Below are 23537 nucleotides of genomic sequence, written 5' to 3'. Positions count from 1 at the left end.
GACAGCCATGGAGCAGATTTTATGTCCACATTTCTCTCTCCCAGGTTTTTTATACACTGTAGCTATGCTTGGTATTTCTGTTTGAGGTGGGCTGAGTCTGTGATGATGAGGCTATTCATATATAGCCTAGGCTGCAACTCTGATGTGGTGATTGTTCTGATATCGCCTCATCCTTTTGAGAAGAACTTGAAACATAGCAGGAACAGCAAGAGTGAAGTGTACAGGTGAGAGGGAGCATTGCAGATAGGAAAGGTGAGGTGAAGAGACGTCTCATCATAATGGTGCTCGCTGGGGAAAGACACCAGATTTCAGCCTTAACCTTCAATTAAGATGCCTCCAAGGATAGAACCTTGACATGAGGACTGTTTCTGATACATTTCAAAACATTTTCCTCACCCCGTTCTTCAGAGAGTGTCATAGATCGAGTGCTAGATGATATATTTGGAAATGAAAATTTGTAAAAGCCCATCCTGTCAGGCTTTTGCCCAGTGGCCAACATGATAACTTGAAGAAAGACTATATTTAAAGGTTCAATTATAATGGATTTTTAGACTAAGTAGTGCTGAAACAGTAATATCTCATTCATTCCAATGTTGCTAGTATAGAATTTGGAATCGTTCAAACAGGGGAAGGTTGAAGTTTGCTTTTGCACTGCTGTTATGAAGAAAAGGCTTATTAAACACATGTTTAGGGTAAGCAATAATAGTAATTATTAATCACCAGTAGTGATGAATATAGAGAAGAATGGAAAGACTTGTACGGACTGATGCAGAGTGAAGGAAGCAGAGTCATTAAAACAACATAAACAATAACTATAATAATATAAATGGAAAGGATAATCACAAAACAACTGAAAGTGCACATTGCAGAATTATGAAGAATGAGCATTGCTCCAAGAGAAAAGCTGTGAGAAGACATCCCTCCCCCAATATTCTTCCACAGAGGTGGGAGATCCATAAGGGTGGAATAGAGCACATATTTTCAGCGTATTGAGTGGTTTTGCTGACCTTTTTTTCTTTCTTTTTTGTCATTTAAAAATATTCATGGCTATATTTGATGGCTTTCTGGAAGAAGAGAAAGGGAAAGGTATGGGAGGAAATTCAGGCAATATAAAAACAAAAGAAATCAATACAAAGTTGTTGTCCTGTTTCTGACTTTGTAACCTCAAAGATACTGGAGTGGTTTGCCATTTTCTTCACTAGCTCATTTTACAAATGAGGAAACTGAGGCAAATGGTTGTAAGTGACTTGTCCAGGGTCACACAGCTAGTAAGGATCTGAGTCAGTTATTCCTGACCCCAAGCCCTGCACTCTATCTGCTCCACCACCCCGCTGCCCACCTTGACACTTCACTAGTCCATTTTAATGTATGCCTTTGAAAGTAACAACACGGTCTTTCTTTAAAATCACTCGATGACTAAGACTTCTCACTAACTTAGACCTAAATCAGTAAGGTTTGACTGAATAACTTTTACTTGGGGGAGAACATGATTAGACTTGGTTTTTATCTATGCCTCACTACATTCAATTTTCATCTAAGAAAATGTTTATTCTATCCCATACTTATGAGATGACACTAATTTATTTATTCAAGTTTGCTAGGCCTAAGTATGTTCTGACATGATGGGGCTGAGGGCAGAGTTATCTCAGAGTTATCAAGCAATGACCAGATGAGAAGGCTGCCATGTCTCCTAAGTGGTACAGTAGATAGTGAGCTGGGCTTGGAATTAGGAAGACCTGAATTCAAATCCTGCTTCAGGCACTTAAAAGGTATTTGACTCTCAGCAAGTCACTTAACCTCTCTCAGTCTTATTTTATTCAAATATTAAATGAGATATTTGGCTTTTAAGGTCCCTTTTGGCCTAAATCTGAGTCTATGACACACAGCATGAGTGATGTCTCTAGACTATGCACTCTTAACTTTTCCTTGGTCACAAGCTGGAAAAGAGCTAAATGGGTGGGGGAGGGGGGAGGGGAATGGTGAGAACTAGCGGCTCTACTTTTTCGAGTGTTTCATTGCCTTGGTGAAGGTGTCTTAGGATGATAAAGGATGAAATTATCAAAAGGGAAAGAATGAAATTCTTCAATGTCTACCAGTTGTGGACTTGCTGTCCCAATCTTGTATTTTTTACATCCATTCAAGAAAAATCTGGGATCTTGATAGATCTAATCCCTCTCAAACCAAGATCTTCTCAAGAGGGAGAAGGTATCATGTTCTCAGAAGAGTGGAATCAGAAGATGGTGTCTGGAATGCAGGGACTTGCATAAGCTCCCCCGCAGGCCCCTCCAAACACCTATAAAAATGGTTCTGAACAAATTCTAGAGCTGAAGAACCCACCAAATAGCAAACAGAAGCAGAGCTTCAGCCCAGGACAGCCTGGATGGTCTCTGGGAAGGGTCTATTGCATGGAGCTGGGAGCGGAGTAGAGCAGAGCCCAGTATGGGCTGTGCCAGGACTAACCAGACTAGGAGTTGGGTGGAACAAGCGTAGCACCCTGAATCAGTGAGCTGTGGCAGTTACCAGACTTCTCAACCCACAAACGCCAAAGACAACAGAGAAGGTTAGTGGGAAAAGCTTCTGGGACAGAATGAAAGAAGTTCATGGTTTGGCCACCACTGCAGGGGTGGCAGAGGTGGTGCAGCTCTGAGGCTGCTTCCAGAGCTACAGCACAGTTGCTTCTGGCCCCAGGCCCACCTGGTGGGAGGAATTAAGTGGTGGATGAGAGCAGGAGTGCAAAGCCTGCTTTGCCCTGCCTGGATCTGGGCCACAATCCTGGTTGGCAGTTCTTGGGGGAGGAGGAGCGCTGGTGTGGCAGAGCTTGTTGTATAGAAGTAGCTCTGAAAATAGCAGCACAGCCCCTCAAGCTTGGCACAAAGTACTCTCTTCTCTACAAGCAGTCATATACTGACAAAAAGGTCAAGTGTCAAGTAGTTGGCCGGGAACATGAACAGGCAGCGAAAATAGTCTCACATTCAGACTCACACTTTGGAGTCTTTTTTTGCTGACAAAGAAGACCACAACATACAGCCAGAAGAAGTCAAAAAAGTCAAAGAGCCTACAACAAAAGCCTCCAAGAAAAATACAAATTGGTCTCAGGCCATGGAAGTGCTCAAAAAGGATTTGGAAAAGCAAGTTAGAGAAGTAGAGGAAAAATTGGGAAGAGAAATGAGAGTGATGCGAGAAAACCATGAAAAACAAGTCAATGACTTGCTAAAGATGACCCAAAAAAATACTAAAGAAAATAACACCTTAAAAATAGACTAATTCAAATGGCAAAAGAGCTCCAAAAAGCCAATGAGGAGAAGAATGCCTTGAAAGGCAGAATTAGCCAAACGGAAAAGGAGCTCCAAAAGACCACTGAAGAAAATACTACCTTAAAAATTATATTGGAGCAAGTGGAAGCTAGTGACTTGATGAGAAATCAAGATATTATAAAACAGAACCAAAGGAATGGAAAAAATGGAAGACAGTGTGAAATATCTCATTGGAAAAACCACTGACCTGGAAAATAGATCCAGGAGAGATAATTTAAAAATTATTGGACTACCTGAAACCTATGATCAAAAAAAGAGCCTAGACATCATCTTTCAAGAAATTATCAAAGAGAACTGCCTTGATATTCTAGAGCCAGAGGGTAAAATAGAAATTGAAAGAATCCATCAGTCGCCTCCTGAAAAAGATCCCCAAAAGAAAACTCCTAATATTGTCACCAAATTCTAGAGCTCCCAGATCAAGGAGAAAATACTGCAGGCATCCAGAAAGAAACAATTTGAGTATTGTGGAAACATAAACAGGATAATACAAGATCTAGCAGCTTCTACATTAAGGGATTGAAGGGCTTGGAATATGATATTCTGGAAGTCAGTGGAGCTAGGATTAAAACAAAGAATCACCTACCCAGCATAACTGAGTATCATGCTCCAAAGCAAAATATGTATTTTCAATGAAATGGAGGACTTTCAAGCTTTCTCAGTGAAAATACAAGAGCTGAATAGAAAATTTGACTTTCAAACACAAGAATCAAGAGAAGCATGAAAAGGTAAACAAGAAAGAGAAAGCATAAGGGACTTACTGAAGTTGAACTGTTTTGTTTACATTCCTACATGGAAAGATGATGTGTGTAATTCATGAGACCTTAGCATTAGGGTAGCTGAAGGGAATATACATATATAGAGAAACAGAGGGCACAGGGTGAGTTGAATATGAAGGGATGATATCTAAAAAAATAAAATAAAATTAAGGGATGAGAGGGGAATATATTGAGAGAGGGAGAAAGGGAGAGATAGAATGGGGTAAATTATCTCACATAAAAGTGGCAAGAAAAAGCAGTTCTGTAGGAAGGGAAGAGGGGGCAGGTGAGGAGGAATGAGTGAATCTTGCTCTCATCAGATTTGACTTGAGGAGGGAATAACATACACACTCAATTGGGTATCTTACCCCACAAGAAAGAAAGATGAAGGGGACAAAAAGGGGGGATGATAGAAGGGACTGCAGATAGGGAGAGGAGGCAATCAAAAGCAAACACTTTCAAAAATGGACAGGGTTAAGGGAGAAAATTGAATAAAGGGGGACTGGATAGGAGGGAGCAAATATAGTTAGTCTTTCACAACATGAATATTGTGGAAGGGTTTTACATAATGATACACATGTGACCTATCTTGAATTGCTTGCCTTCTTAGGCGGGGTGGGTGGGGAGGGAAGAGGGGAGAGAATTTGGAACTCAAAGTTTTAAAAGCAGATGTTCAAAACAAAAAGTTGGTTTTGCATGCAAATGGGAAATAAGATATACAGGCAAAGAGACATAGAAATCCATCTTGCCCCATAAGAAAGTAAGGGAAAAGGGGATGGAGGGGAGTGGGGTGACAGAAGGGGGGGCTGACTAGAGAATGGAGCAATCAGAATATATGCCATCTTGGAGTGGGGTGAGGGGAGAAATGGGGAGAAAATTTGTAATTCAAAATCTTGTGGAAATTAATGCTGAAAACTAAAAATATTAAATAAATATTAATAATTTAAAAAAAGAAGAGTAGAGTCACTCACATTCACATAAGCCTTAGTTTGCCCCAAGAAGTCTCCACACACAACTTTAAAAGTACTTTGAATTCTTCCTATCTATTGAGGCCTTCCTGTCCTTAGACCTAGATTGCTATCTTGACTGTCTAAGCCTGGACCAGGGAAAGAGTTGTTTCTGTCTTGGTATCCTTGTCCTGTTTCCAGGATTCCATCCCTGAGTTCTCTAGATTGGGTAGGGGGGAGCTGATAGAGAGGCAGAAAGCCCAGAAAGATCATACCCCCTGATATATCTATTTATTTTTATCCAAAGTCCTGACTTAGTTCTGGGCCCTGGACTGTGAATTCTTGTTTGTTTCTGCTACAGTGAACTCTGTGATGCCTCATACTTGGTGCTGGTCTTAATTGGTCATTTATCCTACCTTGCATTTTGTTGTTCATTGGAAGGGGATCCTGTAGATGGAGGGAGGTTTCTTAATGTAAGAGGGTCAGGAGAGCAAAATGTAACAACATCATTAGATTGAAAGGCATACCTAAAGAATGTGACTAGACAGGGCTGCAAATACCCCACCATCTCTTGTTTTAAAAGATCATGGGGATTGTATTTCAGTATTCCTGGGTCTTGTAGATGTGAGTGGTGCCCCATTCTTTGTTTACTGGCCAAAGGAACACATGACTCTCCCTCATACATCCTGATACTCCTTCAGAAGAAATGAATAATGAAGCTCAATGGCTTGCCCAAGGCGCCATGGAAAAAAGACGTGCATCATCTTAATGGCACCTTTGCAGATGTCTGGCTAGATCTGTGGGTCTCTTCTTCATGAACTCTCCCACAAGTACTGTATGTAAGCTATTCCTGGCATGTTCCACAGTACAAAAACACGGTCCATCTTTGCTGGGAGACATAGAGAGGTTGAAAAGTCAAACTCATTGGAACAAACCTTAGGTTTGGAGGTGAGTCAAGTGCTTATGCAAGTCTGAGATCTCCCTCAGAGAAAGTCAGGAACACAAGCAAAACACATACAGTATGAGGGGATTCAGAGATAAGGACAAAAAGGGAACAAGATCTTTCTCCAGTACATACCGTCTTTATGGGAAGGGCAGTATTTATTGTGCAAGTGTGCACCCTTCCAGGGAGGAGATCTGCTGCAAGGGCTTCATCACCTGGGATAACCTTTGGTGGGATTTCAGATATGTGCTTCCAAGGCTAGATTAGGGAGAGGGAGATGAGGTTCCATTGGGGATAGCATTAGACATGAGAATCTACCCAGAGGCAGTGTGATGCAGTGGAAAGAGCACAGGCTCCTAGTCAAGGGAACTGGGTTCAAATATTGATACTTATGACCTGTATGAATTTGGGCAAGTCACTTGACTTGAGCGAGTTGGACTAGAAGATGTTTAAAGTCCTTTCTAGGTCTAGGGTTATGATGATTTAGTCTTGCAGGGACCAAGGCAACCCTCTAAGTCTCTAGGTTGCAAAACAATTGCAGATTTGCATCGGTAAAGAAAGTTTTCTCACTAGGAAGCTCCTTATACCCACAAAATCACAAATCCAATCAGAAAATAGAAACATGAGCCAATGGGACTCTGCTATTCAGTGGTTACTATGAGGGCAGTTGGGACTGGAAACTGATAATTTAGGTAGAAAACATGAGAAGTCTATTCCTCCATCAGTACTAGAAGAGGAAGAGATAACAGGAAAGATATATTTATTTAGAAAGGTACCCTTTACCTAGTAAATTTTAATTGTATCTTTTGTTTTTATGTCCTTTATAATTTCCTCCTTGTATTTCTTTGCTTCCCCCTCCCAGAGAGCACTTATTACAGGAATGTGGCATTGAGATGGCATACTAGGTAGAGCACAGAACTTGGAATCAGGAAAACCTGAGTTCAAATTCTACCTCAGGGCACCTACTAGCTGTGTGACCATGGGCAAGTCACTTAACCTCTGTCTGCTTCAGTTTCTTCATCTGTAAATGGAGCTAACAGCCCTATCTCCCAGGTTATTGTGTGGATCAAATAAGTTGTCATTTGTAAAAGCCCTTTGTAAACTTGAAAGTGACATGTAAATGCTAGATAATAACAATAATGATGACAAAACAAAAAGAAAGTGGGAGAAAGTAAAAGTTGGTGCTACATGCGATGCACCACCCTTGCGAGCCCTGACTTCTGCAAAGGAGTGATGGGGAGATGTCTTCTCATCCCTCTTCTTCAGTCCCAAGTTTGTCCTTGATTATTCTTTAACATCCAGTTCTGTTTGTTTTGTGGTTGTTGTTTCCATGTACGTTGTTGTAGTAATTATGTATCGACTTCCTGCTTCTGCTTACCTTACTTTGCGACAGTTCATCAAATCTTTTCATGCTTCTTACAGCACACTACTCTTCCATTACATTCACAAACCAAAATTTGCTTAATCATCCCTAATCGATGAACATCTACTTTGATTCCAATTCTTTGCTACCACAAAAAGGGCTGCTACAAATATTTTACTGAATATGGAGCCTTTCTTGTCAGAGATTTCCTTGCTGTAAATATCTATATCTATATATATGCCTAGCAGTAGAATAGCCGGATGAAAGGCTGTGGACACTGTAGCTATTTAATCCGACTAATTTCAAATTCCTTTTCCGATTGGTTGTAGCGATTCATAGATCTACCAACAAGACACTTGTGCATTTGCATTTTGAAAACACTTCCAAAATGGACTGTTGCCTTATTTTGCTATCTTTGCCAATTTGCTGAGTGTGAGGTGAAACCTCGTGGTTGTTTTAATTTGTATTCGTCTTATTTGTAGTGATTTGGAACATTCTTTCATACAGCAGGTTAATAGCTTATAATTCTTCTTTTGAGGACTGTTTATTTGTAACACATCTGTTATATATAATGTAACAAAAACATATATATATGACAAAATGATATTTTTTGAGGGAGCCTAGAATTTAAGTATGGGTTGCTACCCCCAAGTGCTATTCAGGACACTTCGCCTTCTTCATTCATAGGAAACTGATTATAAATTCCTGAATTTTCACAAAACTAGGATGCAAGAGAGGTTGGAGATGAGCCTCAGGTCCCACAGTGTTTCCACAATTTTGAGGAACATTAGATGCATTTTTTTTCTTTTCTGGTGTTTGACCTCCCTGTCCTAAATCCCTCTACATCCTTCTCCCCAATCTTTCTTCTCTCACTTACGCTTTACTCCCTACTCTATTCCTACCATCAATTAATTAATCAACAAATAAGTATTTATTAAACATTACTGGGTGACAAGCACTGTGCTAGACAATAGGAATATAAGTACAAAGAATGTTAGAGCCCTTACTCACAATGAGTTTATATTCTAATGGGAGTGACAATTACACATAGTATGCATATACGCATACTATGTATAGTAAATAAAGGTATATACACACATGTGTATATACATGCATGCATGCATACATACAGACATTGTTAAATACAAGAAGACACCAGCAGTTGGGGGGAATAAGTAAAGGTTTCATTCAGAAAATGGTGCCTGAGTTGTAACTTTATTAAAATTTTTAAAAATTCAAATGAACTCTGTCTTCTCTCCCGCCTTCCTCCTTTCTCCCCCAATAAAGCAAGGAAAACAAAATCCCATTACAAGCACGCATAGTCAAGAAGAACAAAATGTAACATTGTCCATGTCTCAGATTCTATACTATGAACCCATCACCTCTCTATCTGGGGGTGGGTTGCATGTTTCGTAATGAGTCCTCTAAAATTGTGGTTGGTCCTTGGTGTTGACCAGAGTTCTGAAGACTTTCAAAGTTTATTGTCTTTACAATATCATTGCAATTGTCCAAATCTTTCTCCTGATTCAGTTTACCTCATTTTGCATAAGTTCATAAAACTCTTTCTTGGATTCCCTGAAACCATTCCCTATACCATTTTTCTTTTTTACAGCACAATTACTTTCTCTCATATTAATATACCATAATTCATTAAGCTGTTCTCTAATTAATGGACACTCCCTCCGTTTCCAATTCTTTGCCACCACAAAAATAATTGCTATCAATATACTTGTACATATGGGTCCTTTACCTCTTTCTTTGATGTCTTGAGGGTATAGACCTAGTCAAGGATATACACAGTTTAATAGATTTGGGAACATAGTTCAAAAATATTTTCCAGAATGGCCAGACCACTTCATAGTTCTACCAATAGTGCATTAATGTGACTGCATTTCCACAGCTCCTCCAGCATTTGACATTTTCCATTTTTGTCAATTTTGCCTATTTTATAGGTGTGAGCTGGAACTGCAGAGCTGTTTAAATTGCATTTCTTTATTGTCGATTTAGAATATTCTTTTTTCATATGGTTACTAGATTTCTTCCTCTGAAAACTGCCTGTTCATATACTCTGACTATTTATTAACTAGAGAATGGCTTTTATTTTTACGAATTTAAATTAGTTCCCTATATATCTAAGAAATTAGACCTTTATCAAAGACACTTAGTACAGAGACTTTCCCCCATCTACCTGCATCTCCTAATTTTAGCTGTAGTGGTTTTGTTTGGGCAAAATTTTTCATTGAATTGTCTATTTTACCTTCTGTCACCCTCTGTTTCTTGTTTGGTCACAAACTCTTCCCCATCCATAGATATGAAAGGTAATTTCTTACTCCTTTCTTTTGTTTATGATGTCACCTTTTATGTATGTTATATACCATTTGGAGTTTATCTTGGTATATGATGTGAGATATTAGTCAATACCTAGTTTCTACCATACTGCTTTCCAATTTTCCCAACAGGCTTTTTTTTGGATAGTGAGGTCCTCTCTTAATATTTGGGATCTTTGAATTAATCAAACACTAGGTTACTGTGCCCAGAGCTATATCTTAAAGGAAAAGAAGCAGCAGTAAGGAGGAAGAGAATCACAGATACTTGAGACAGTCAGTACAAAGGCATGGATTGAAAGAAGAAGAATGGATTGAAGTGAGTGAGTAAGCAGTAGAGAAAAGGCTGGTTTGGCTGCATTGTGGCATCTGGAAATAAACAATATTCCATTAGGATGACGGGAACTGTGAGAGACACCTGTGACTATGACACGCAACTTTCAATGTGAATGTAAAAGTCTGTTTATAACAACAAGGAAAGATTTGGAATTGAGAGGTGATATGACCTTCACCTACTTTATACTTGTCTGAAGTTCAGTCTGCATCCTGGCATGTCTTCACAATTAGTCATTCAAGCATTTATTAAGCACTTACTACGGTCCAGGCACTGTGCCATGAGCTAGGGATAAAAAGGAAAATGAAAAAAAAAACATTTTTGCATTCAAGGAGCTTGTGTTCTTGTATGAGGAGATAAAATGCAAGTAAATAGGTACATGCATTAAATATACAGAATTGTTAGAAGGTAACAGAGAGAAAACACTGGCAGTGGTGGCTGGGTGTGGTGGGGCAGGGAGGAGATGGGTCCAGAAAAGCCTCCTGCAGAAGGCAGCAAGTCTCTGTGTGACCTGGGAGATGAGTCTGACGCTAAGAACTTTCTTCTCCTGGCTGTTCTGGAACCCATTAACCCTTCTTGAAGGAATCTACCCTCCAAGACTTGTAAGAAATACATTATCCACTTCATGGGTTCTTTTAGGGTATTAGCTTGCAGATTAAGCCTCTGTTGCTTTTTAGAGTTTTTCAGCTTGGATATCTGAGAAAATCCGTGTCATGTCAGAGCCAAGATAGTGGCATAAAAACAGGGACTTGCTTAAGCTCTCCCTCAAATCTCTGCAAACACCTATAAAAAATGACTCTAAACAAATTCTAGAGCTACAGAACCCACAAAATAACAGAGGGAAACAAGTGTCCAGCCCAAGATGGCCTGGATGGTCGCTGGCAAGGGTCTATCACACCATACTGGGAGCAGAGTGTAGGCTGGCGTGGGCCTTGCCAGGACAGACCAGGCCAGGAGTAGACTGGGTGGAGCAGGCCTCAGGGCCCTGAATCACTGAGCTCTGGCAGTTACCAGACTTTTCAACCCACAAACACCAAAGACAATGGAGCAGGTCAGTGGGAAGACTGCTGGATCTGGGTGAGAGAAGTGCATTGTCTGGCCAAGCCCTGGGGATGGTGGGGGGCAGCAGCAGGAAGCTCTGGCAGCTGCTTCCAGAGCCTCTGGCCCACCCGGTGGGAGGAATCAAGTGGCATATCAGAGCGGGAGTGCAGGGAGCGCTTTGCTGTCACAGAGGCAGAGTTCTCTTGCTTTGCCCTGCTTGGATCTGGGTCATGGTCCTGGTTGGCGGTTCTTGGGGGAGGAGGAGTGCTGGTGTGACAGAGGTTGCGGTGACTGTGCAGAGGGAGTCCTCCTGGTAGTTACATGGCAGAAAGCAGTGCTTGCACTCACTGACCAGAGCACAGGCCAGGAGAGGAGCATCATACCACCTCAGAAGAGAAGTAGCTCTGAAAACAGCAGCACAAAACCCCTGAAGCTTGGGACAAAGCACTCTCCACTCTAGAAGCAGTAATACCCTGACTAAAAGCTCAAAAGTCAAATAATTGGCTGGGAAAATGAGCAAGCAGCATAAAAGGACTCAGATTATAGAATCTTTTTTTGGTGACAAAGAAGAACAAAACACATGCCAGAAGAAGTCAACAAAGTCAAAGATCCTACATCAAAAGCCTCCAAGAAAAATATGAATTGGTCTCAGGCCATGGAAGAGCTCAAAAAGAATTTGGAAAATCAAGTAAGAGAAGTAGAGGAAAAATCTTTTAAGATCACATGATTTAGAGATCATATAGTCTAACCTCCTCCTATCACATTTGAGGAAACTGGATCCCAGAAATATCATATGACTTGTGCCCAAAGTTTCATAGACTGGGATTTGAAGTCAAATCTTTTTGTTCCATATCTGGTGCTGTTTTAATATTTCATCTGTTTATCACTTGGTCAAGTTTAGCAAACCTTAATGCCTATATGTGTGTGTACATACATGCTTACAGACATATATATGTTTCCATATAGCATATATAAAAATGTACATATAATGCACATACACACATAGAGGATGTCCTAAAAGTCTTAGTGAAATTTTAAGCTTTAATAACTTCAGAAGAATAAATGCTTCAAACTTTCATAAATCAACATTTGAAAGGTTAATTATTTAAAATTTTAAAATATTGATATCTTTCTTATTAAAATTCAACATAGTAATTGCCTTGTGCTATCCATCACTCTAGCTGATTCTTGACCTTTGTAAAGACTTTCATCAGCTGCTGCTCAGTGACTGAAAGGACTGAATTTGTAATCCTTGTTTTAGGATCATCCAAGTAATGAGGCTTTGATGCATATACAATAATTTTGACATGACCTCACAAGAAAAAACCAAACAGAGATAGAACAGTGACCAAGTTGGCCAAGGCAAGGACCTCCTTTACTGATCCTCCAGTCTGAGAAGTTGTCATCACAGAAACTATAGCACATGAAATATGTAATGAGAGGGTGCCCCACCTTGTAAAAATAAAAAAAATTGTTATTTAAAATAAACAAAACTACAATGAGACAATATGCCAAAATTTATGGGATGCAGACAAAACAGTACTTATGGGAAAATTTATATCTCTAAACAATTACATTAATAAAATAGAGAAGGAGCATATCAATGACTTGGGCCTGCAACTAAAAAAAAACTAGATAAAGAATGAATTAAAACTCCTTAATTAAACACCAAATTGGAAATCCTAAATATCAAAGGAGAGAATAATAAAATTGAAAGTAAGAAAACTATTGAACTAATAAGTAAAACTAGGAGCTGGTTTTATGGGGGAGAAACAATGAAATAGATAAACCACTGGTTAATCTGATTAAAAAAAGAAAGAAAAAACCCAAATTACCAGTATCAAAAATGAAAAGGGTGAATTTACCACCAAGGAATAGGAAATTAAAACAATTATTAGAAGCTATTTTGCCCAATTATATGCCAATAAATCTGACAATCTAAGCAAAATGGATAAATACTTATAAAATATAAATTACTCATATTAACAGAAGAAATTATAAAAAGAAATCAAACATCTTAGAAAAAGAAATTGAAGAACCTATTAATAAACTCCATAACAAAAAATCCCCACGGTCAGGTGGATTCACAAGTGTATTCTACCACACATTTAAAGAATATTTAGTTGATCCCAATGCTAAATAAACTGCTTGGGAAAATAGGCAAAGAATTCCTTTTACCAAATTTCTTTCAAAACACAAATATGGTGCTGAGATCTAAACCAGGAAGAGCATAAACAGAAAGAAAACGATACACCAATTTCCCTAGTGAATATTGATGCAAAAATTTTATATAAAATGCTAGCAAGGAGGTTACAGCAATATGTCACAAGGACCATACACTATGACCAGATGGGATTTATACCAGGAATTCAATATATGAGGTTCAGTATTAGGAAAACTATAATTGATCACATCAATAACAAAACCAACAGAAATCATATGATTATCTCAATAGAAGCAGAAAAAGCCTTTGACAAAATACAAAAAAAACATTAGAGAGACTAAGAATAAATGGAACTTGCCTTAAAATGACAAGTATTATCTAAAATCATCAGCAAGTATTATCTGTAGTGGGGATAAGCTAGAAGCCTTGCCAATAAGATCATTATCGCTACTATTATTCAATATTGTACTAGAAATGCTCGCTATAGCAGTAGGAGAAGAAAAAGGAATTAAAAATTAGAATAGTCAGTGAGAAAACAAAACTATTATTCTTTGCAGATGATATGATGGCATAATTAGAAAATCAACTAAAAAACTAGTTGAAATAATTAACAGCTTTAGAAAAGTTGTAAGATGTAAAAAAAAAGCCCATATAAATGATCAGTATTTCTTTATATTACCAACAAAGTCCAGCAGCAAGAGATAGAAAAAGAAATTCCACTTAAAATAACCATAGACAATATGAAACACTTAGGAGTCTACCTGCCAAGACAAACCCAGGAACTATATGAACACAATTACAAAACGCTTTATACAAATAAAGTCAGCTCTAAACAATTGGAAAAATATGAATTGCTCATGGGTAGGCCAAGCCAATATAATAAAAATAAAAATTCTACCTAAGTTAATTTGTTTATTCAGCACCATACCAATCAAACTACTAAAAAATATTTTATAGAGCTAGAAAAACTAATAGCAAAATTCATCTGGAAGAATAAAATGTCAAGAATATTAAGGGAATTAATGAAAAAAATTGTGAAGGAAGGCAGCCTAGTCTTATCAGATTTCAAACTGTTTTACAAAGGGGTAATCATTAAAACAATTTGGTATTGGCTAAGAATAGACTGGTGAAACAGTAGAATCAATTAAGTACATAAGACACAGTAGTAAATGACCATAGTAATCTAGAGTTTGATAAACCCAAAGAACCAAGCTTTGGGGACAATAATTCACTATTTGACAAAAACGGCTGGGAACACTGGAAAATAGTATGGCAGAAACTAGGTATAGACCAACATCTTACACTGTATAACAAGATAAGGTCAAAATGGGTACATGATTTAGGCATAAAGGGTAACAGCATAAGCAAATTAGGGGAGTATGGAATAGTTTACTTGCCAGATTTATAGATAAGGGAAGAATTTAGGATCAAAAAATAGAGAGCATTATGAAATGTAAAATGAATAATTTCAATTACAATAAATTAAAAAGGTTTTACACAAACAAAATCAATGCAACCAAAATTAGAAGGAAAGCAGAAAGCAAGGGAAAAAATTCACAGAGAGTATCTCTGATAAAGGCTCATTTCTCAGATATATAGAGAATTGAATCAAATGCATGGATTGACATTGTCCATCTTCTTTCTCAAAGTTGGAAACCAGAGCTACCCAAAATGACTATAGAGCCTGAAGCAACCCTAGAACCATAAGAAATGGGAGACTCAAAGGCCTGGCATTCTCCTTTCTTCTACTCTTGATAACTCTTCCCTGCTCCTCATGAAGGCACAAGGTATTGATCCCCACCAATGAGGAGAGAGACCCCTACCAATGAGCTGTGGGACTCAGATCACATAAATATCACCTCATTTGAGCCTCACAACAACATACAGTAATTATTATCCCTATTTTATCACAGGATCATAGATCTGGAGCTGGAAGCAATCTCAGAGACCCTTTAGTCCAATCTCCTCATTTTTACAGATAAGGAATTTATAAGGAAGGGAGCTGAAGCTCTGAGAGCTCAGGTGATCATGCTTACAGCTAATGTCAGAAGCAAGATGTGAACTGTCTTCCTGACTCTAAGTGCAACGCACTCTATTTACTATACCAAGTATATTAGCTGGTATGAGCACCCTGAGATACCTGAATATTAGACTAAAGAAGGGTCTTATTCAGGCTTCTGTTTTTAAGAAGCATATATTAGGAAGACTTACCCCATTGGCTCTCATTCTGGGGACAATTGACCAAATGAAAGATGAAAACATTTGTTCAAATTCATTTATCATCAAAACCTAATGTCAAATGGCAGTCCCTGGGTAAAGTTTAGGAGAAAGTAACCATTGTTATTAATGATTTAATAATAGTTAATGGTTATGTTAAAATGCCTTAAGTCTTGCCAAGTGTTCTCCTAACAGCCCTGTAAGTAGATAATTTAGGTAGTATGATCCCTATTTTATAACTGAGACCCTCAGGTATAAAAAGACTTGCAAATGGTCACGCAACTGCCAAGTGTCTGTAGCAAAATTTGAACTGAGATCTTTAACATAATTATACAGTCTCTCAGTAATTACCCTTTTACTGTCTTTATGTGTGACTAGCTTCCTCGTATTTGTTTTTGACCCTTAATACCAATGACCCTTATTCTGATCATATAAGCAACTGCAGTAGTGAAATTTGGGGGAGATAGAAGTTAAGGTGGTGGCCTAAGGATCTGACAGCACTCTATATATCTCTCCTTTGGCAGAAGTTTACTCTTTATCTCCCCATCAGTGGAAAGTAGAAGGTCTGAAGCAACCCCAGACAACCTACACAATCTACAAAATGAGACAAAATAACCTAGGCAATCCCCTGCCTGGGGAAAAAAACAAAACAAAGCAACTGACCATTTTCTGTCTTTGTTTAAAAAAGATTATTAGAACATTCTAAAACTAAAGCAAAGCCCCTGATGAAGTTTCTAAGAAAGGGGGAGGGAGGTTGGAAAGGAGAGGGAGAAGAAATAGAGACAGAGAGAGAGAGAGACAGAGAGAGAGAGAGAGAGACAGAGAGAGACAGAGAGAGACAGAGAGAGAGACAGAGAGACAGAGAGACAGAGACAGAGACAGAGAGAGAGAGAGACAGAGAGACAGAGAGAGAGAGAGAGAGAGAGAGAGACAGAGAGACAGAGAGACAGAGAGACAGAGAGAGAGAGACAGAGACAGAGACAGAGATGGAGACAGAGACGGAGACAGAGACAGAGAGAGAGAGTTGCATGATTGGTGATTGGTCTACCTCCAAGTCATACCATGAACTAGGGATTAGGGATTTCCTGGTCTTTTTACTATCTAAAACATCATCGCCTCTATAGGATCTTTGGGGGAAAAAGGCTAACCAGCTAACCATGGATGAGATCTATGGTTTCACTGGTATATGGAACTATCAGATTAGGAATGCAGGTTGTCACCTTTGCAACTTTGAGTCTTAGAGAAAGATGCTGAAAGGTCAAATGTTTTGCCCAAGGTGAGGTAGCCAGTATTTGTCAGGGGTAGAACTTGAAACCAGGTCTTTTAGCTTCAATGCTAGAAGTTATAATGGAAAGAGTGCTGGGTCTGGAGTCATGGAGACCTGAGTATAAATCCAATCTGGGCAAGTCACTTAACCTATATCTATCTCAGTTTCCTCAATTATAATATGGGGATAATAATAGTATATCTCCTTCTCAGGGTTATTGTGAGGATCAGTACAGTGCCTGGCACATAGTAAGCACTTAATAAATGCTTGTTCTTTCCTCTCTCTCTATCCACTATATCATATTGCTTTCCCATGAGGACCTGAGGATATATGATACCAAAAATCATGAATCTGAGAATGGGAAAGCCATTCCGGAATCTGTTGACCTTACCAACAAACGGTCTCTCTCTTCAATCTAGGAATAGTAAATACAAACTGGGGAAAGTAAGGTGGTCCGGAAATCATGTCAGATCTGTAGAAGGAATTAAGGATGTTAAGCTGGGGGAAGACGGAGGAGTAGGAAGTATGGTCTCTGTCTTGAAATATCTGAAGGGGCATTATGAGAAAGAGGAATAAGGCTTGCCTGGTGTGGTTCCAGAAGACAAAAGGAGAATTAACATGTAGAAGTTCCAGGGAGATAGATCAGACTTACTCCGAGGAATAACTGCTCAAACATTCGAGTTGTCCAGTAAGAGAATGCATTGCGTTCAGCTCATAGGATCGTAGATCTAATCTTGAGACTATCTAGTCCAATTCTCTTCATTTTATGTTGTTGTTCAGTAAGTAGTGTCCAACTCTTCAGGACCCCATTTGGGGTTTTCTTGGCAAAGGTACTAGAATGGTTTGCCATTTCCTTCTCCAGCTCATTTTACAGATGAAGAAACTGAAACAAACAGAGCTGACTGACTTGCCCAGGGTCACGCAGCTAATAAGTTTCTGAGGTAGCATTTGAACTCAGGTCTTCCCAACCCCAGGCCTGATCTGCTTCATTTTACAAATAAGGAAATGGAGGCTTAGAACAGTGATATTGAGTGACTTATCCAAGGTAATTTAGTGGCAACGGCAGGATTTGAACCCAGGATTTCTGACTTGAAATCTAGGATTCTTTCCACTTTTTCAAAAACTTTATGTTCCTGGTGTACATGTGGCAGGGGATGAGGCAGGGTGGAAATTCAAACAGAAACTGTGTGGTCTGTTTGAGGTCTGGGGTCTCAAAAGGTCTCTCCCAGCTCTGCAATTCTAGGAGCCTATGATTGCCCCTGGTTAAAGATAACTTGTCCCCTCGAAGCAGCAAGCACACCCCCTTTACAGACTTTAAACAAAGCAGGCTGGTCTCTTCTTTAGTAAAAGGAGGGTGAAATAACTTGTCTGAGCCCACAGTGTCAGTAACCAAGCTGAAGAGAGAGCACATGCTCTATGACCATGCTAAGGCATCAGAGCCAGGGCAGGGGCAGAGAGCACATACCAAGTTGCATGAATTATGTTTGTGCCATGCCTAGTGGCTTACTGGTCCAGCAGACTTCACCAATTAAAAATTTCTTCTGCTGGTCCTACTTCATACTTTTGTCTCAGCCTCTTGGGTTTTGTCTCTAAGAAACCTTGATTCTAGACCTGGACAGGCTTCTGGTTCATACTCTTTTGGATCCTTCTCCTTTTTTCCTTGGGGGTTGCAAGTTTGTCATTTATCCCTAATGAGTGTCCTAATTTTCAGAATAAATGGGGTTCCCCTCCAGGAGGAACATCCCTCAGTCATTGCTCATGCCTGCATTTTAATCTGGGTTCTGCATTTCTGAATCTGAATTATACTGGTGACATCAGAGCAAGGCTAAAGGCAGTAGGATGTGGGAGAAGGAGCATTGACCTAAGAGGCAGAAGACAGCTCAAGGCTTAGGTCTCAGCCTCATCAGTTACTGTGTTAATACCCATCAGTGTTTCATTGCCCTAATTAAAAACTCTGACATTCTCTATGTTATCATTACCACTTATCATTCTACTTCTTCTTATACTTCACTCCTCCTAAACCTATCCCATGACTTCATCAAGACCTTTAAATCTCTCTACCCTTTAGAGCTCTCTCAGGAAATGACCCCTGCTCTGGCTTCCTCTCTCTCCAATCTCAAAACTGTATTTATTCATTTCAATTCTACACTATTCTCTGCTCCAGAATCTCTAGCTCTCTTGTTCTATTATTTTCTTGCCAAACCTTAGCCCTGGATAATAGCTAACTAGCTAACATCTAGATAGCACCTACAATGTGCTAATGACATTACAATTCTTATCTCATTTGACCCTCACAAAAACCCTGGGAGGTAGCTGCTATTACAATTACAAATAAGGAAAGTGAGGCAAACAGAGATTAAATTACTTGCCCAGGGTCACAAAGGTTTTTAAGTAAGTTTTTAAAGCAGGATTTGAGCTTAGATTTTTCCTCATTTCAGGCCCAGTGTTCTATCCTGCCACCTAGCTGACTCCCGCCATATGCTTTCTCTGCTCCTACTCATGGACCATTAAATGGAGCTGGAGGAAACCACAATATGGCTGGGTAGGTTATAAATTCATGTCATTATAACAGGCCCTGGCAAATGGTGGCCCAACTGTTGAGTAGCAATCCAAGGTTGGTGGGCCTTCTTCTGGAAATGCAGGATGATGTAAAATCAAAAGATACTGCCCCAAATTCAGAGCATGCACAGGTATTGAGGGCAGCTAGGTTGCACCAAGAGTTAGCATAACCTGAGTTCAAATCCAATGCACCATGCACACAATCTTTTCAGAGCCAGTTGTTATACACTTACCAGTATGCCTCCAATCTAGTCTAACATTCTCATTTTAAAAATGAGGAAACTGAGGCACATAGAAGTTAAATTACCTGCCCAGGTTCACAAAGGCAATAAGCAGAAGGATTAGGACACGAACTCTGGTCCTGTGACTACAAATCCCAAATTCTCTTTACTATATCATGCTGTCCTCTCCTAGTGGATATAGAAATACTTTGAAACTGTGAAGGGCTATATAAATGTAAGCAGATATTATTTTAAACTATGAAATGACTAAAAAGAACACACCTGTTTTCCATATGTTTGAGGTGAGATGACCTCAAAGAATATGTGGCTGGATTCAAGGAATGAGGAATAGAGGAACATTACTGAGGGCACCTTGGGGGTTTTAGGAAAGAATGAATCTTTGTGAAGAAGATTAGGTGGGCACTTCACAATAATAAAGCTGTCCTATGTTTTTTCAATGCATGTTCCTGATCTGCTGTCAGGGGTTCATAACCTTTGAGGTGGGCACCAAATAGCAGGGATGGGGTTCTCTGAGACATCCACACTCAGCTGTTTTCTTTTGTGACCAGAGTATTATTGAGTTATCTGTACAAGATTCACGGTACAGTATGTGTTCATTGACCAGAACAAAAATAATTGGCTCACACAAGCTGCCAAACATGAGCCCGAAGCCTCATGAGTACAGAAGCTCCAGCATATTGAGCTAACAAACCACAAGGCAACATCCATACATCAGTCTGTGAAAGGTGTTCTGAGTTACACTTCTACATAGGACCTACCGAGCATCTTCAGAATCTCATTGGATTTATACTCAAATCTAGACTGAAAATTCTTTTCTGACATGACTGGTGATGGGGATTAGTCCAGTATCACCAAGGTAGCCCATTGTGCTGATGGTAGTTCAGGAGATTCTATGCTGCTCTTTTGATCCCAGAGATACTCATTCATGGAATCTCAGGGAAAAAAAAAAGGATTCATGGAATCTCTTCAGATTCAGGTAACTCTGATATTATCCTTTCTGTTGGTTCTATTTATTCATTCATTCATTCATTCACTTATCTGTCTGTCTATCTATCTATCTCTCTATCTATCTATCTACCTTTTTATTTTCCCTCTTGATTTAGATTGGTTCTCTGTTCCTCCAGAAATGGGGAACCTGCGGTCTCAAGGCCTCATGTGGCCTTCTAGGTCATCAAGTGCAGCCCTTTGACTGAATCCAAACTTCACAGAACAAATCCCCTTAATAAAAGGATTTGTTCTGTAAAACTTGGACTTAGTCAAAAAGCCACACCCAAGGACCTAGAAGGCCACTTGTGGCCTTGAGGCCTCAGGTTCCCCACCCCTATAATCTAGATCACAGGCTCCTTGAGAGTGGGAATTATGTCTGATTTCATGCCCTTTTAGTTCCTATCATAATACACTGTACATGATACATACTTAACAAATGTTTTCAGCAGGTGGCTAACTGTGCTGCCCAATTTCAGAGATCTAGGGAAGGTACCACTGCATCCCCCCAAATCACTGAATGATGACAAAATTCATTAGCCAGGGGATGTAGCCTTTCATACCACACCCAGAAGCTAGGATTAGAGTTCAGATGCCCTAGGAGAGATACCTCAGTCACTTATATTTCTAATGAGCCATAAATAACTAAAAATATAACTTTTCCTGAAATTAAGTTTTGATAGAGAGAAGGAAAATAGCAAGAGTTCATTGGGTACCCAAAGGTAGAAGTGAAGGTAGTTAGCAGGCAAAGATGGCAGTGGAAATGGGATAAAACAGAGGGAGAAAAGATATAGAAAAGACCACTTCACTAGATGACACTGTTCTGCCTTAGGATCAGCCCTGGATAATCTCTCTCCCCTTCCCCACCCCACCATTCAATCTTGTGCTCAAGATGCATTCAGAATGAGATCTCTCACCTGGCCATAGCTAGGAGGATTTGATTTCTTTGCCTGCTTTTATGACTTACCTTTGATCTAGTCTCTTTCTCTCTCTCTCTTTTTTTATCCACCCAGGGGGGGCAGCCATCAGGAAGTGAATTAACTGGGTCAGCAGAAGTCGAGTTTAAAATTTCTGTGAATAAAGAACCCTAAACTCAACTGTTAGAAAATTTTGTGGGAATTCAGTTTACATTTTATAGTTGACAGTGGAGGCTAAAGAGCTGGGGATCTATAGTCCAAACAGCCCTTCCCCCCACCCCAAATCTAAAAACCTTTCCTATCAAAATAAAATTGGGGTTAACAAACAGCCTGAAAAAAAAGAAAGAAAGAAAAATGACGAAAACAAAAAACAAAAATCAGGGCATCTCCTACCTTCTGGTCAGGGATAGTATATATGGGAAGTAGAATATGCTTCATTGTTAGGCAGCCAGATCTATTTAGATCGTGACATGACAGAGTTGGCCTAAAAGGGAGAACAAGGTTGAAGAAATGAAAGATGAAGACAGATGACAAACATTACCTCCTTCCGAATTTTCCAAGGATTGTCCCTGTCAGTAAGGGAGAAGGACCCCTCTCTTCACTGGGTGGATTTGGGGATCTGAGGGCAGAATTCATCACTGGTGCTTTCATTAGGAAGACAAGAATTTGACATATTGACCCTCAATCCCTGAATGTCTGGGAACCCACTTTTTTTCACCCTTCCACCAGAAGAGGGGGAAAAATGTGTTTGGGCAGTGGAGTCGCTGTGAGAAAGCAAATGAGTGAATGGAGCAGAGCAAGGGCCAGACACCCTCCAGGAGAACAGCTACCATTTCATCCTTAGGGGGTTAGGGCTTGGGTGGGAGTGGGGGGCAACATCAGAGCCCTCAAGTTAGATGTCAGTTCTGCCATACTTATGGATGGGTGTGAGCCTGCGTGTTCAGGAAAGAGAAATATAGAAAAACAGTTAGCCTCTGTTAATATTTGATAGGCAGCCAAAGCTCCTTTGTTCCCAAACTCAGTGAGCTACCCGTGAAAAAATAAATTGCTTTTCAAGAACATTCATCACAGCAAGTGGCTCATTTCCTTGTCCTCAAACAACCCCGTTCCTAGGCTCCTGCTCCCATTGAAAAGTACTGATGTAGTAAAAAAAAAAAAAAAAGTTTTGGGGGTGGTGCTGGTGTTGGTGGGGTGGAGGGGGAAGGCGGGCAGAAAAGAAATAAACATTTGGGGGTTTTGGTGTATCCTGGTGTGTTTTGTCACACGGAGTCGCTTCTCCTCTCTGGGCTTTCCCTTTAGAGAAAAGGCTGGGTGCCTAATGGGGGATAATTCCGAAACACGGGAGCAACCGCGCTGACCCATATGGAGGCCACGGCCCTTCCGTGGCCCGTATATTAATGTCCCAGAATCCAGCGTGCTGCTAATAGTTAGCTGATTAGTGGCTGAACAGTCTCTGGAAGTCTTTATGAGGCTAATGAACAGATTTTTCTTTGCCTTAATCACAAGTCTGCCTGCAGGAGAACTGCCCCGGTAACTGTGAAACCAAATGGAATTAAGAGGCTCGCTAGGATCGGGAGTTCGGGAGCAGCTGTTCCCAGCACCGAGCATTGGGCCATTTCTAAGCCTGGTTAATAGGTCTTGTGCCAGAAGCTGGGGGATGTGAAGGAGGGAGAGCTGTGGGGGAAGGGCAAAGGGGTTGGGGGGAGAGACAGAGAGACAGAGAGAAGGGGTGGGGGGAGAGAGAGAGAGAGAGAGAGAGAGAGAGAGAGAGAGAGAGAGAGAGAGAGAGAGAGAGAGGAGAAAGCACTGGCATTCCACCCCCACTCTCCCCCCCCCCCATTTTCTCTCTCCCTGGTTTTCTCCAGTCCTTGAGATGAGCTTCTCCCCACCCCCACCCCAACCTCAAACCAAGTGGAGAGCAGAAATCACCTGGCTCCAACCTGTTGTGTCCCTTTGGGCAACTGAGGCCCAGGAGAATCCTCACATGTACTAAGTGGCCTGCACATTCCCATTGCTGCTTTTGGAGAAAGAAAAAAAAATGCCAGCATAACTTTATTGTTTGGGTTTTGGAAATAGATACTGACAATTTTTTTTAAAGGCTTCTTTTCACTCCCTACTAAGAATAGCCTAATTTATTCATGCTTTCATTTGGCCAGGGGAAGGGGA

At 40.0% G+C, this 23537-nt stretch overlaps 1 pseudogene; it reads right to left on the bottom strand.

Moving 5' to 3' along the window:
* LOC118837062 overlaps nt 1-22979 on the bottom strand; it is a 95032-nt pseudogene extending 72053 nt beyond the window's left edge.
* Between the last annotated feature and the right edge of the window lie 558 nt (nt 22980-23537).

The sequence above is a fragment of the Trichosurus vulpecula genome, chromosome 2 (assembly GCF_011100635.1).
Source record: "Trichosurus vulpecula isolate mTriVul1 chromosome 2, mTriVul1.pri, whole genome shotgun sequence".
Taxonomy (NCBI): domain Eukaryota; kingdom Metazoa; phylum Chordata; class Mammalia; order Diprotodontia; family Phalangeridae; genus Trichosurus; species Trichosurus vulpecula.
This window is presented reverse-complemented; position numbering and strand designations above follow the sequence as displayed.